Genomic DNA, 16486 nt, shown 5'->3' with positions numbered 1-16486 from the left:
ATGAAACTGGGTGGAAATGGACTTGCTTTGGTGAAAACTCTCCATTCCTGGTATTCCCAATGTTTGTAGATCACATGGCTAAGGAAATTGTACCTACTGTTCATGGACCTTCCCAAGGGTTTCTTCCTTCATGAAGCTTTCTCAGTCCTTTGAGCCATTATCTGATGTTTTGTTGATCTTGTTCACATTCAAAGGTGCTATTTGTGACTGAGGGTGTGAAGGGAAAGACTTCTCCCACAATCCTTTCCAAATGGGAAAGTCACCCAGAATCGTGCACCACTGCTGCTTCTGGGGGCCTCAACCTTTAGTGACTGTTCTTTGTTTGCTTTTTTTTCCCTACCCACCCAGAATGCCAAGCTGATCTTCAGACTCCATTAGTTTCCCATCATTTCAAAGCTAGTATTTTCTGAAACTTCTTACTTTAAAAAAAAAAAAAACTATGACAAAGTTTATGTAAAGTTATTTTATGATGAGAGTGTTAAAAAAAAAAAAAAACTAACCTGGAACAGTAAGGAATTTAATTCTTTTGAGACCCAACAACAAATGTAAAAACATATACCTTGCTCTGTCCACCCACCTGCCTCCACTGGAAGTATTTATAGCAAAATACTTAAAAAGCAGAAAAGTTGCTTTTAGCTTCTCAAATTCAGTAAGCATTGAAATCGAAGTAATAAAGGAATTGTATGTGCAATTAAAAATAAAATACTTTCCCAAAGTCACTTCCAAAATTTCTGCTCTATTTAATATTGAGAATGAAACCTGTTAGTGCGGACTATCCAAATAGAAATGAATTTTAATTAGAAATTTAATCTCTTATATTAAGCCATAACATGTGTTTGTATTACATTGTTTTTATATGTAGATGCCTTTCATTCTATCTGACAATACATAAAAATACCAAAGACATTTAAATGATTGTTTTAGGCCTCCTTGCTCACATTTTCAGGAATTTACTTGAAAATAATTTATCTGATAATGGACTACTGATTCCTACATCAAAGCCTTTTCTCTTTTCCATTGGTTTGGAAGTCTTTATACTCAAAGAAAGCTATGCAGCTAGCCTCTTGACCACCTAAATTGAGAAGGCTTAGGATTACTTATCTTGTTGCATATGCCTACCACTCTAATTGTATACTATGTAATATTAAATTGGCCAGATGGTTTTTAAAGTGATGTATAGTATCCATTTTATTAATAAGTAAATTGATAGATTCAGTGAAAATAAGAATAAGAAAAAAAGGAAAAGTGCCAGCCCAGTTAAGGAGCAAACTTCATTTCTAAAATCACTTGAGAGATTGCTGTATTTATGCTCATATGTTTTTATGTCATGGATCCAAGATGTTGATGAATAAAATAGTTTATTACCATATACACTTAAATAGATGAAATAACTATTTTGAAGTGATGACATAAATTGCTTTATCTTATACAATTGATAGTTATTTAATGACTGTATAGTTATCTTTGCCTTCTTTTCCACTTTCCTTGGAACCTGTCTTCCTTCCACATATCAGATTTTTCCCCATCTCTAATAGATTAAAGTACAGAAGTTAGAATCATTTCCTTATGACAAATACTTACATTTTATCTTAGTTTCAAAGTTTGCAAAACAGGCTGCTTTCTGGAACTCAAGTATCATTATGTGGTTAATAAGTTTAAGGAAGCTAAACTCATAATAATAAGTAATAAACTAACTTTGTATTGTAGGTTTATATATTTTAAGTTACTAACATAGTGAAGATATTTTTGTTGACAAAAATAGCATTTTAGATACTCTATTTCCATGAAAACTTTTAGCTCTCTTTCCTCTCCTTCTTTCTCCAAGGAGACAAGTTTTCACTATCTTTTCTACTATGGGCAGTCAGGCACTAATAAATAGAAACAAGAAGTTATTCCATTTTTAGAGATCACTAAACATTAAGAGAAGAGAAATGTAACCCTCATCCTTTTTTCGTTAAACTTTTTATTTTGCACTGAAGTAGATCCAACCAGTCCATCCTAAAAGAGATCAGTCCTGGGTGTTCATTGGAAGGACTGATGTTGAAGCTGAAACTCCAATACTTTGGCCACCTCATGCAAAGAGTTGACTCACTGGAAAAGACCCTGATGCTGGGAAGGATTGGGGGCAGGAGGAGAAGGGGATGACAGAGGATGAGATGGCTGGATGGCATCACTGACTCGATGGACATGAGTTTGGGTAAACTCCGGGAGGTGGTGGTGATGGACAGGGAGGCCTGGCGTACTGCTATTCATGGGGTCGCAAAGAGTCGAACACGACTGAGAGACTGAACTGAACTGACTGATAGCCAATTAGGCCTTCTCTGGTGGCTCAGACAGTAAGGAATCTCCCTGGCTAAGACTTCATGCTTCCAATGCAGGGGGCACTGGTTCAATCCCTGGTCAGGAAACTAAGATCCCACAAGCTGTACAGCCAAGAAAAGTTAAAAACAACAACATCAGCCAAGAGCCCCATAATAACATTAAAAAAAACAAAAGGTCCAAAATTGAGAGAATTTTGCATTGCAAAGATAATGAGAATGGTTATTTTAGGACAAAGGGTAACACAGAGTAACACTGAAATATTAACAGGTTGTTCATGGTGTGCTTCTGATGAGCAGAGATTATCTCATCTGTACATAGGGTACAAAGGGATAAGGGGACTAAGTTTGGCAGGTAAACTGCAGCTAGATTTGGTGTCATTAGATTCTGGCAGCAACAAAGAGCCAAGTTCATTTCCTTTATGTGCCGTTGACCCTAGAGCCTTCCATCAGAGCTAAAAGGTCTACTGTTTGTCACTGTTGCTGTGAGAGTTTGTTATCATCCATCTGAGAGTTTGCCTCAGTGAGTCACAGTATAAACAAAGTGTGTGTGTGTGTGTGTGTGTGTGTGTGTGTTTAAGCTTGGCATCTGAATTCTGAAAAGAAAATGATAAATTCCCTGGTCAATAAGCCTGTCTTTATTGACCAAAACTGAACCATAACAATGAGTAGTCAAGGCACTGAAGTGGTAACTAGTATTTATAGATTCTTCCTGCTCTAAATAGGTTGATAATCTTGAACACAGTAATTAGGAGAAATTGACTAGAACCAACTGGCCTTCCAACAGAGTGTTTTTAAAAATCTCATTAATGGAATAGTTTGCTAAAAATAATACTAAAAATATGGGTTGTGTCAACAAATCCATTATTAGGGCAGAACAGAGAATTTAAGTGAAAAATCCTAAAACAAAGCCTGGGCCTAAATAATCATCAGCACCATTCCATTTAGCAAAAATGCTAGATAAATCCGAATGTGATTTAAATTCTATGCTTTTTCAAGGAGATAATTACTGAGTCTGGTCCACCCCAACACTCTGGATGAGTATTCAGTGTAGCCCAATCTGAAGGTCACAGTTAGGTGACGGAGGCAGTCCAAAAGCACAGGTGCTTGGATCACGTGGCTCCCATTGCCCTTTGCCAGGATGAGACATAAACCAGCACATAACACAAGCAGCACCTCAGCTCTTCTCCTCCACCTGGTCCTTCACACTGCCCAAGACTGGGAGGACACAGAGTAGACACCTCCCTGGTCTTGTCCACACCTTCCCCCACTGTGTGATCTTTAACCTGATATTCCCTCTGCTTCTCCATGATACATCCTGTTGGCCCCAGAACTAGTACTGTATTTGAAAAAACTTACTATAAAGGGATTCACATCGAGATGCTTCACATACAAAAATCAACTTGGTTTCCTTCCAGGAGTATTTTTACCAAGACAACTGTTGAAAAAAGCTAGAATTCTTACAAAGGGTTTAACTAACAGAGTTCTAATCACAGAGGACTTCAACCTCAAGAGTAAGCCCCAACAGAAGGTTACAGGAGGAAGGCTTTCTGTTTTCTGAGCTTTCTTCAATTTCTGTTTAAATGGCTGAAAGATGAAATACATCTCTGATACTGGTTTATATTTTTATTCTGCATCTTTTCCTTTCCCCTTGATCTGTTTAAGCAGGTAGCCAAGTCACGTGACTCCTTACTTTGTTGAAGAGATGAAGTTGTTGGCAGGACAGAAAGATGACTTTGCTTGCATAACAGTTACGCCCCAAGGCTTCCCCAGATGGGAATGAAACAGATGACCCGGGTCCAGTGAGCAGCAAAACAAAACAAAAGCTTTTTTACCAAGCAGGGAACAAGACCTTGGAGGAAATGGATGCACAGTATAGCTAGAGAGGCTGGTCTTTTACACTTGACGTTTCCAACTTCACTACGTTTTCTCATGCCTGTAGGGTAGAATGGACTCAGTAGAACCTCCAGGAGTGAAAAGTCCACACCAGCGGGAACAATGGGCATCTTAGCAGTAAGCATTGTGAGATGATGGCCCCTGACCAAGAGAGCCAACTCGAGGATTTGACCTCTCCAAGAACCCAGAATGTTTCATCTATATGGACATGTGCATGCATGCTAAGTTGCTTCAGTTGTGTCTGACTCTTTGTGACCCCATGGACTGGAGCCTGCTAGGTCCTCTGTCCATGGGATTCTCCAGGCAAGAATACTGGAGTGGGTTGCCATGCCCCCCTCCAGGGGATCTTCCCTAACCAGGGACCAAACCCTCATCTCCTGTGGCTCCTGTGTTGCAGGCAGATTCTTTACAGATGAGCCACCAAGGAAGCCCCTTTATGAACACAGGAGGTCTGAAAGTGTAGTTCAAATTGAAATTTCTCAGTAGTTCCAGAGCTTATGAGCTCACACTCAAAATTCACTTGACTAGGAAAGAATATTTGTTTTAACTTAGGCTCTAAAATTGCACAATCTGCTGCAGTTTGAACTGCATTCCAGCATACCACTGGAGAATGTTACTGGGCAGCTATCTGGTGGTCAGATGTTCTCAGGCCACAGACTGAAGGTGACCATACATCCTGGTCTGCCTGTGGCCATCCCAGGTGACGACTGTCCTCCCATCATGGTTATTAGTAGAGAACCCTTTCAGGGTCAAGTGTGCAGATTTGGAGGAGACACTGCGTGGCTCCCTGATACAAAACCCTCTCTACTACTCTCAAGCTGCACAGGGGAGACTGGGCCACTCTCATAACACAACACTGCACTGGCTCCAAGGACACAAGTCTATCAGGTAAACTCTAGGTCACTATCCTCAGTGGGCTGGCTCAGCACTCCAGACCCCACCATATCAACATGTGCTCTACACGACCCTTACCATGGGGAAAGAGAGCTCTTCGGCTATCTCATGCCAGCAGATGAATAATCCAACTTGCTGGCCAGAATTATTCACACGGCTCAAGCTACTGGCAAAGGTTGTAGGCAGGGCGGGGGCGGGGGGGCGGTAATTTTCCAAGAAGAAAAGAGCAGAATATGAGTGTGAAAAGTCTCCCTGCTAGATATTCAAGCCAGAAGCCCAGGAATCCTGTTTTCTGCTGTGTTATGAAGCTGAGAAATGTGCTCTTAAATGGGAAGGTGAGTTCTTAGCCACTTCCTTCACGCTAAACCACAATTCTAATAACAGCTACTCTTCTGAGGGCCCCAGGCCCAGAGGCAAGATAAGAGGGTTTAAAGTTTTGTTTGCCACTGAACAGGTAAAAGAATCAGCAGCAGACAAGAAAAAAAAAATCAAAAATATGACTCAAGATCCTTTCAGTCTGAGAACAGAATAATAAAAGTCATGAAACAGAAATGCACCCGGCATAAATGTATATGTATTGCCCCTAACTTAGCTAATGAAGAAGTGAAAGTGTTAGACAGTCATGTTCAACTCTTATGGACTATATCCTGCCAGGCTCCTATATCCATGGAATTTCCCAGGCAAGAATACTGGCGTGGGTTGCCATTTCCTTCTCCAATGGATCTTCCCGACCCAGAGATTGAACCCTGGTCTCCCGCATTGCAGGCATATTCTTCACCATTTGAGCCACCACGGAAGCCCAGAGCTCCCTCAGCCCTCCTGCCTGCCATGTGAGGACACAAAGAAGACAGCAGTCTGAACCAAGAACTGTGCCTCATTCTCTGTGAGCATCCAAGTGTGGCAGCTGCCCTGCAGTTCATCATCAGATCCTACTCACCCAGGGATTCATCTATAACGGTCCCTGGAAAGGCTTTTATAATTTGCATTTTTCATTTGTATCAAAGTCACATGTGTCATGGTGAATAAAAGACAAACCTTGCTATAGAACTGAAAACATCAACAGATTCTTCACCCATCCTTCCTTATCCCTGACCCACTCTCCTCACCGCTCCTTTAAAAATGCTTAGGGAACTCATTTCTTTTTCTAAAATCACACATAAACTGCTGTTCATTGTTGATCACATGCAGACGCTGTTATCCTCTTCTGACAGCAGACATGGAGATGGTTCACTTACCTCACGACTGCTGCTCCCCTGCATTTAGTCTTTTGCATTTATGTCTCCTACTACCATTTCCATCTTTAGGACCATCTGTGTCAGCCCTCGTCTCCTGTTGCAGCCTCGTACTCCCTGCCACTGACCCTTTACCTCTTCCCTTCCCAGTTTACAACCTCTGCGACCTCTCAAGGTTGTTATCATTTTTTAATATTTGTTATACAATTATAATGATAGTGAAATTAGAAGCATTCTTCCACCTGCGGCTTTATAAACATAGACTCAAAAAAGAACTTAATGAGAAGAATGACTAGAGAATGAGGATTGTGTAGTTTACAGTTCAAGCATGCATAATTTCTTGTCACAAATTTTGCATACCATAGATTAATGTGCTTGAATTGGCTCTTCTAAATGAGCTTTGAATATCTCTTTATTTAGAATTGTGGAGAGCTTTCGCCAGCTGGGTCAGTCTGTTGCAGGATTTCCTGGTCCCGTTCTGTGGGTCCAGTGGACCTGCTTCCTGGTTTTATTCCACACTTGCTGACCCTCCAGGGGTGACTTAAGCTCTTCTCAGGTGTTTGCACCCCCAGTCACTCCAGGTTTCAATTTCTATGAATAAATTCCTTTAACCTCTAAGAATGTCTTGCAGGGTGGGCCAAATACCTGATTCAGGTTTTACATAATCCAGAAAGTCTTCTTTTACTAATTATGTGTATCTGCTCCCCCAAACCTTAATAATCATGATTATTGTAGACACACAGAGCATAACACATTCTGTGAAGCTTACAGTTTACTGTCTCATTTGCCATCTCTTATTTCTCATCCAAATGTCCACTTCTCAGGGCCGGGTTCCTTCTAGGCCTGTGCTAGTCACTCTCTACCCTATGACCCTGTTTTATTCTCACTGTGCTCTCATCCCCATGGGAAACCGAGCCGTTATGCATTTATGGAACTCACCCTTCTAGAAGGTGCGTGCATGCATGCTAAGTCACATAGTCATGGCTGACTCTTTTCAACCCTATTGACCATAGTCCACCAGGCTCCTCTGTCAATGGGATTTTCCAGGCATTAATACTGGGATAGGGATGTCTTGCCAGGAGATCTTGGCAGAGGGGTTCTTTACCACCAGCGCCTCCTGGGAAACTGCTATAGAAGGGGAGCTCTGTACACATAGGCACTTTTTTGGCCTTCTGTCTTTCTGTGTCCAGAATCCGGGCAGTGCCTGTAGCAGGCTGGCTCAGTAAGGGTGGCTGGTGTTCACCATCATCCACTCTCCTGCCTCCTGGTGCAGAACAAGTTATGTTTTCCAGCAACACAAGCTGAAGCTTGGCAGGCTCCATCCCTGGGGATTCTTATTTAGAAGATCTCAATGGGCCTCGTGGGTTTGCATTTCTAACAAGCTCACAGCATCATTCAGTGGAAACAGTGTTCCACGGCCTACCATATGCCCTTCTTTGTGCCAGTACATCTGTGGCTGCAAGAACTAAGAGATTCTGTTGTTTTGTTTTACTGTTTAACTACTTAACACTTTTCTGTAATTTCCTCCAAAGGAATGTAGCCCACAGCATCTCTTCTCCCGAAACACAGGCAACAAGCGTACCAGGACTCGGTCAGAGGCTGTTTGAGCTATCAGTTCACCTCAAACATCTCGAATCCACCTTCCCCTTTGTCCCAGGATGGAGCCCCTGCACTTCACCTTCCTCCTGTCTGAGAACGAGGACTTGCCCACCTGGGGCCCCTAGCAAGCTATTTGAGAGGGCCTTGCCTGTCTTCTTGAGATGGCACTTGTACTGTCTTGGGGTCTTAATCCTAGTTCTAAGCAAGCCTGGTTTAAATGGAGCGTGGAGATCTGGCTCACCACCCAGCTGCCGGAGTCCTGCTCCAGCTGGTCCAGGGTTCCCTCAGGATGGAAGGCGTCGACGATGCAAATGAGAAGACACAGTGAGTCTTGGTGTTTCCAAGTGTCTTCCGACTTTATTGTTTTCAAGAAAGCTTTTATATTTTTAGTGGTACATAGAAACAAATGTAAAGTGTAGAGTCATACCAAATCAATTTAATGGATCAACAGTGTTGACCCTTATCGACACCGTTTGCATATCTTAGTTCATTTTGTTTACATCATCTTCTGGCCTGGGGGCCTGCTAACATCTTGTGACTCTTTATTGATAAGCGTTGATCAGCCAGAACACTTTTGTATCAGGCACAGCAGGAAAGAATTCATCAACAGAAAGTTTCAAGGTAAAACCTGTTTTCGGTAATCTATCCTATGCCTTGAGCTTAACAGAAAAGAATGTGGTTCCATAAAGTCATAGAACAGCAAGCTGAAGGTCAGCTCTAAGTAAAAATCATCAGTTAAATCAACAATTGTCTTATTATTTGTATTAAAGCTAAACTTCTATTTATATAAATCTCTAACTATTGTGCTTTCATTATATAGGCTAAATACGTTAAGAGCAAAAACATAGTGAGTAAATATAAACTAAGTAACAGTTTCATAAAGCAATATTTCTTATATTTCCTAATAAGCCTTTTTTCCTACGAAGGGTTCTGTGCCCATTGGGGCTTTCTGTGCGGAGGCTCTCAATACTGTTTTATTGTTAAGGAGCAGTCATGCACATTAGCTCCAAAGGCACAGGTATATTTATTAAACAAACCAATTTGCCAGCAAGAGGAATTTGGATTAGTATACTCTATATCCTAGATAATTTTATTAGGGTGTTACTGTTCAGGGGCCTTGTCAATTGAGGTTTCAGATTGATCTATTTTAGAAAAGAATCAGGAAAAGCCTTTTGCCCGAGTCACAGAAAATAAGAAGAGGTTTATTATAGCTAACATCAGAAAGACAGATATCATCTTTAAGGTGAGCGCTGAGGCAGCCTTCCGAGAATCCCTGAGGCCTGAGAAGCCTTGCTCGATCAGTCCTTCTCTTCATGACCTTGCCATGGGTGGGATCTCGTGAGCTGGCTCCCGGCACCCAGCCTGTGCCAGGACCGACGCACTGCAGGCCTGTGCCCTCTGCTTCAGCCAGAGGGGCTTAAGGCGATGGTGTGAGAAAAACAAGCCACTAGACAGTAAGATGTGTATTCAGAAAGAATGATGACCAACCCAGAGTTTCACATCTTCCCATCAGAGAAAAGAACTAAAATCATTAACTTAAGATACCTTTGTGACTGCCAGTAACCCTTTACTGCAATGTAGACTTGCCTGCATATATTCTCTGCTGAAAGGATGAATAAACTCACTTCCCACTTCCACTCTTTGGAACAGCTTCTCAGAGCTCCTGAGAGTTTGCCTCCCAGGCTGCAGTTCTCAATGTGTATGTGTGTGTGTTAGTTGCTCAATTGTGTCTGACTCTTTGTGACCCCATGGACTGTAGGCCACCAGGCTCCTCTGTCCACAGGATTCTCCAGGCAAGAGTATTGGAATGAGTTGTCATTCCCTTCTCCAGGGGATCTTCACAACCCAGGGGGTCAGACCCAGGTCTCTTGCACTACAGGCAGATTCTTTACCATCTGAGCCACCAAGGAAGCCCACAGTTCTCAATAAGACCTTGAATAAAACATCTCACAGCTTTTATGTTGAGCATTTTTCTTTCAGTTGAAGCACGTGAGTTACCTCTGCAATCAAGATTCATCACAAGCCCTTTAGGATCTTATTCTGTAGGGATCCCTGGGTGCCTACTCTGGTCCAAGAAAACACCTCTATAAATAGGAGTGGACTCTGGGACCCTAGTTAAGTTGGGAAGAAATGAGTAGACAGGAAGAAGTATTTCAAATTTTGCACACAGAATTAAATGAACAAGAAATAATGTCTTTTTCACAGAACTTTCAATTTAACACTGAACCACAGGTCTTGTAAGCCTGGATAAGACACCATGATATTAATCGATACAACTTTCACTATTATCTGGGCTTTTCAGAGAACTCAAAATAGTGAACTATAAAACACACATCAAGGACTGTCAGATCCTAAAAGCTGTGCTAGAACATTTCCCCAAGGACTGACCAGATGCTGTGAAGTAAGTTCTCCCAACACTAACAAGTCACCCACCCCAGGAAACATGAAGGATGCTGAGGAATTCTGGGTGGGATTGAAGAGGCAAGAGGGAGAATTTGGAGGAAGAGCTGGTGTCTGCTGGGACCACTTCCCTCCCTTGCAGTAGGCCAAAGGAAGGGCTCTGAACTACATAGGGAGCTGTGCTCCTCTGGGACGCGGGGAGCTCACAGGACTGCTAGGTTCGTCAGTTCAGCAAACGTAGGCAGGCATCGCAGTGGCTAATGTGAGTGTTGACTCTGCTTCCTGAAGCAACTTGAGCTTGAGTGTGGGCCTCAGTGTCTCCACTCCTTTGCTTCCTCATCTGTAGAGTGTGGTCACAGAGGACCCATGTCCCAAAACAGTCATGAGGATTTAATGATGCTTGTGAAGAAACAGCACCTGACACGTGGTGATGCTGTATGTGTTAGGAATTCACTAATTCAACCTTGAGTGCCAGGATTGTGTCTGTCGCTGAGGAAGCAGTTGAGAACTGAAGGGCACAGCTCTTTGTGATTCTGGTAGTTGTCAACTGTGATCTGAGCATCTCTGATGTCAAGATGCTTCATCTTTAAACATCTTTCCAATTTTAACATTCTATTAAAAAGGGAAATATTACTACATTGACAAAGCATGTATCAATTCAATGTTATTTTCCCACTGTGTGATGGTTAATTTTAAGTGTCAAGTGCCTGGATCATTGTTCCTACATATTTGGCCACATACCATTCAAGATGTTGCCGTGAAGGTATTTTTAAGATGGGATGAACATTTAAGTCAGTAGGCTTTGAGGAAAGCAGAGTACCCTCCACAAGGTAGGTTGGCTTTATCCAACCAGCTGAATGCCTTAAGAGAAAAATACAACTAGGATAACTCTGATGCAGGTGGTTTGAGGATCAGAGTTTTGAGAAAGAGGGGTCTAGTCCCTTACTAAATTTCAAACTCGGAACTTTTAAAATATGTCACAGTATAAATGAATAAAGTACCTGAAGTTTTTCATTCTTTGCCATTTTAGATGAGATGAGAAAAAAGGACTTATTAACAGTGATGCTAGGTTTTTACAAAATGCAGCACATTTTTACAAAACGTGCAAAATGTTCTTTGAATAGGAGCAGATTCCTTTATTTAGCATTTCTCACCTACTCCTTGATTTCACATTAGAGTCCTGAATTCTTCGTCTGTTTTGTAATTGACTGAGAAGCTGCAAACAACCAAGGTGTATGCATTCCAATCATCAGTCGTTTGAGTCTATGCAATGAGTACACTTTTGTACATTGGGATTTTGTTCATTGCTTTGAAATCAGCATGAAAGACGGTCCAACAATGTTTTAACTTGTCATATCAAAAATAAGAAAAAAATTCATGATGGATTATGCTTTTTTTTTTTTTGGATTATGCTTTTAAGATAAATGTTTTTAGCCATAAGTTATATAATAGTACATGAAAGAGTGTTTTGTGCTTTTTTTTAATCAATAAATGTGGGTGTGTTTGTGGGTAAATTTACCCGAGGTTCAACCTCTAACTTTGTCCTTATGTAATTATTAGAAAATAGCTCATATGAAACACTTTTAAAAAGTACCATAAATAAATATCACATCTCACAGAAATCATGACTTTCCCAAAGATGAAAATGACAGGAAATATGACTGTTGAATTCTAGGAAGTCGTTGTCTATACCAAGGACAATGGTCTTTTAAATTTCGACATTCCTTCTAAGTCGTGCCTTTTCAGATAAGCCCATGGGCCAGTAGGTGGTTACACACAGGGACTTTGGGTTCTGTTGATGGATTGTGAAAGCTCTGGCCTTTTCGAAATGCTCAAAGTCACCATGTGTCATAGCCCAGCACCCTCCTTGTGTCTTTGTTGAAAACAAGAAGGAATGTACTAATGAAAAAATCAATATTTCTTTCCTTGAAATATTTTTTTCCTGAAGTAAAGAAATGCCTTTTAGTACAAAAGAAAAGAAAATCATCTTTCTGTCTTCCACTATATCATAATAGAGCCTTTGCAGTTTCTTTTGTTCTAGTAAGGTGAGACCATCCTTCCCTTGTTAGAAGGATTAATTCAGGAAAATAACAGATGGTAAGGAGTGTGTGTGAAAGGCAGGGGCTCACAGCAACCACAGCGTCACACTGTGTGGGAGAGAGAATTTATGACCCGCCCCCCCTTGTTTAACACAGTCTGAGAGACTTCCCTGGCAGCTGAGTGGTTAAGACTCTGAGCTTCCAATGCAAGGTTAGCTGGTTGAGCCCTGGTCAGGGAAATAAGATCCCACATGTGGAGTGGCAATAAAGAAAAAAAGAAAGATCATCATAGATCATTCATATTAAAATATATATGAATTAGATAAAAAATAAGGTAATCTGAGGAGAGAGAGAGAAGATGCACAGAGGTGGGGGCAAGTGGGGGTGACAGAGGTGCTGTTAAATGAAACGGCATGAGGGCCCAGAATCTGTGAGCTCCTGCAGGCTGTGGGTGATTTTATTCAGGAGTTCTGGCCACTAAGTTCAGTGGTCACTGCTGCTGCTGCTAAGTCACTTCAGTCGTGTCCGACTCTGTGCGACCCCATAGACGGCAGCCCACCAGGCTCCCCCGTCCCTGGGATTCTCCAGGCAAGAACACTGGAGTGGGTTGCCATTTCCTTCTCCAGTGCATGAAAGGGGAAAGTGAAAGTGAAGTCGCTCAGTCGTGTCCGACTCTTAGTGACCCCATGGGCTGTAGCCTACCAGGCTCCTCTGTCCATGGGATTTTCCAGGCAAGAGTACTGGAGTGGGGTGCCATTGCCTTCTCCAGTTCAGTGGTCACACGTGTTGCCTAATTAGTTCTGCCTTCTTAAGCCACTTTTTATTAAGTTTTAAAAAGAGGGGAAAAAGAATGATTTACACTAAGAGAAATGAATGCTGATAACCTACGAATTAGAACAGCCTCCTTGCTAAGAATATATTTGTGAAACATTTTATATTCTCATTCATGGATCAAAATATGAAGTTACCTGTAAAATGTACTGATTGCATTCTGCTTTTTCTTTTTGTAAATTTTAGCAGCATGCCATTACTTGGGGGAATGAGGACATAGGTAAGAACTGAAAAAGCTTGACCTCCAGTTCTGTACTGAATATTTATTCCAGTTTCTGGATTATGCAAATATTCAACCAAATAGAAACTATCCTAGAAATACAGATTTATTGGCATAGTTTGTTTTACTTGCAATGATATTAATAGCTTCTATTGGATATACTTTGTGATTGAGAATTCCAAAAGGAAAACTTATAAAAATATATATTTAAAAATTTCAAACCTCTATTGTGTGTGTGTGTGTGTGTGTGTGTATGTGTGAGACATGGTAGAAGGAGTTAGGTGAAGGAACCATGAAATCCATTTTTTCGCCATTATCTAAAATTCTTTATTTTTTAATTTATTTTTTCAAGTATAGTTGACTTACAATGCTGTTAATTTCTTCTATATAGCCAAGTGAGTCAGTTACACACACATACATATATATATATATATATTTTCATACTCTTTTTCCTTATGGTTTGTCATAAGATATTGAATATAGTTCCCTGTGCTATAGAGTAGGACCTTGTTATTTATCCATTCTGTATATAAAAGCTTCCGTCTGCTCTTCCTGAACTCCCAGTGCTTCCCTCCTCCACACTCCCTCCCATGGGGCAACTACAAGTCTTGTCTCTATGTCTATGAATCTGTTTCTGCTTCATAGATAGGTTCATTTGTGTCATATTTTAGGTTCCACATATAAGTGATATCATCATGATATTTGTGTTTCCCTGTCTGACTTCATTTAGTATGATAGTTTCTAGATGCATCCATGTTGCTACAAATGGCATTATTTTATTTTATTTTTTGTGGCTGAAAACTCTACTCTTCTTAATCTTTTATTCATTAATTAAATAGCACATCACCCTATATGTGAGACAGAGAAAGAGACACAGATGTAAAGAACAGACATTTGAACTCTGTGGGAGAAGGCAAGGGTGGGATGATTTGAGAGAATAGCATTGAAACATGCATATTATCATATGTGAAATAGATCGCCAGTCCAGGTTCGATGCATGAGACAGGGTGCTCAGGGCTGGTGCACTGGGATGACCCCGAGGGATCGGATGGGAAGGGAGGTGGGAGGGGGGTTCAGGATGGGGAACACATGTACACCCATGGCTGATTCATGTGAATGTTTGGCAAAACCCACCACAATATTGTCAAGTAATCAGCCTCCAATTAAAATAAATTAAAAATTTTTTAAAAATAGTACATGAAGAAAGCAAGTGATCTGATTACAGAATAGATTGGTCACAGAAAGCTAAATCTATTCCTTAATTAAATATAACCAGTAAACACAGCTCCTTAACCAGGATGGAGTGCTGACTGGGAGCAGATTGTCCTTGTTATTTTAGTAACATCACAGGGACTGACCCAAACCACTGTGGCTGCCATGGACTGGAGCTCCTAAAGGAGGCTTCAGTCTCAGGGATTCAGCTCGGCCCTCCCTGGCACTGTTTCTGCCTGTGAAGGAAATGAAAGTATTTGAAAACCTAAGATGCAGATTGCTTCCCGAAAGACAGCTTAATTGCCACATTGTTTAAAAATCTGAAAGTGGAATCCTCTCTAATAAATTAAATACAACAAATCCACTGGAGATTGAAAAAAGAAGAAATGAGACTAAATTGCAATGGGAGACATTAGGTTTAAATAGAAGAAAGACTTTTTTAACAGAGAAAGTGTCTGGACATAGCAAACAGGCCCCTGAATAGGGCCTAAGAAATCTTTCTCCCACAGCATCTGTAATAATGTGGCAGAAAGCCATGTTTTGAAATGGCTAAAGTATTTTAAAAGTTAAAGAAACAATTCTTTTCTAGGAAATGGACAGTCTTCTGTTCAAATAATTGTGAATGTCAAAAGTTTTTAGAACTCATTGTTATCTTCCATATTGCAGTGTGTGTGTGTGTTCAGTCGCTTCAGTCGTGTCTGACTCTTTGTGACCCCATGGGCTGTAGCCTGCCAGGCTCCTCTGTCCTTGGGATACTCCAGGCAAAAACACTGGAGTGGGTAGCCATGCCCTCCTCCAAGAGATCTGGGTGACCCAGGGATCAAACGGTATCTCCTGCATTGCAGGCAGATTCTTTACCCACTGAGTCACCTGGGAAGCCCCTTTCATATTGCCTAAGACCTCATTTTCATTCTTTCCTGGTCACTATTTGTTATTATAACATTCAAAAGAGAATTGTATTAGGTTTTTTCTTTTTACTTTTTATTATTTTTTTAAATTGTGGTAAAATACATAGAACATACAATTTACCATTTTAACCATGTTTAAATGTACAGTTCAGTAGCACTAAATATATTTTACACTGTTGGGCAACCGTCCCTGCCATCATCTCCAGAATGTTCTCATCTTCCCAAACTGAACCTCTGTCCCTGTGAAATGCTAACTCCACCTCCCCAGTCCCCGGTCCCCACCATCTACTTTCTGTCTCTATGAATTTGACTACTCTTTGTATCTCACACAAGTGAGACACAATATTTGGCTTTTTGTGACAGACGCTTCACTCAGCATAATACCCTCACGGTTCAGCTATTGTCATCGCCTGCCTCAGAACCCCCTTCCTTTCTAAGGCTGATGTTCCCCTGCAAGTACACACTGCCTTTCGTGTGCCCATTTGTCCACTGATGACCATTAGGTTGCCTTCCATCTCTTGGCCACTATGGTTAATGCTATTGTGAACTTGGGTGTACTGACTGCTTTCAATTCTTTTAGGGTATTTTCTCAGAAGTGTAATTGCTGGCTCATATAGTAATCCTATGTTTAATTTTGTTTAATCGGAGCTTCCCTGGTGGTACAGTGGATGGGAATCTGCCTGCCAATGCAGGGGACATGGGCTCGACCCCTGGTCAGGAGAGATCCCACATGCCATGGGGCCAATAATGCCAGTGCACCACAGCTATTGAAGCCTGAGAGCCCTGGAGCCTGTGCTCCACAACAAGAGAAGCCCATGCACCACAACATGGAGAGTAGCCTCCACTCATCGCAACCAAAGAAAGCCCTCTTGCAGCAACAAAGACTCAGCACAACCAAAATAAATAAATTAATTAATAAAAAAAAAATTGTCTGAGG

Source organism: Giraffa tippelskirchi, chromosome 6, assembly GCF_054371585.1.
Source record: "Giraffa tippelskirchi isolate mGirTip1 chromosome 6, T2T-mGirTip1v1.2.pri, whole genome shotgun sequence".
NCBI classification, from domain to species: Eukaryota; Metazoa; Chordata; class Mammalia; order Artiodactyla; family Giraffidae; genus Giraffa; species Giraffa tippelskirchi.
This window is presented reverse-complemented; position numbering follows the sequence as displayed.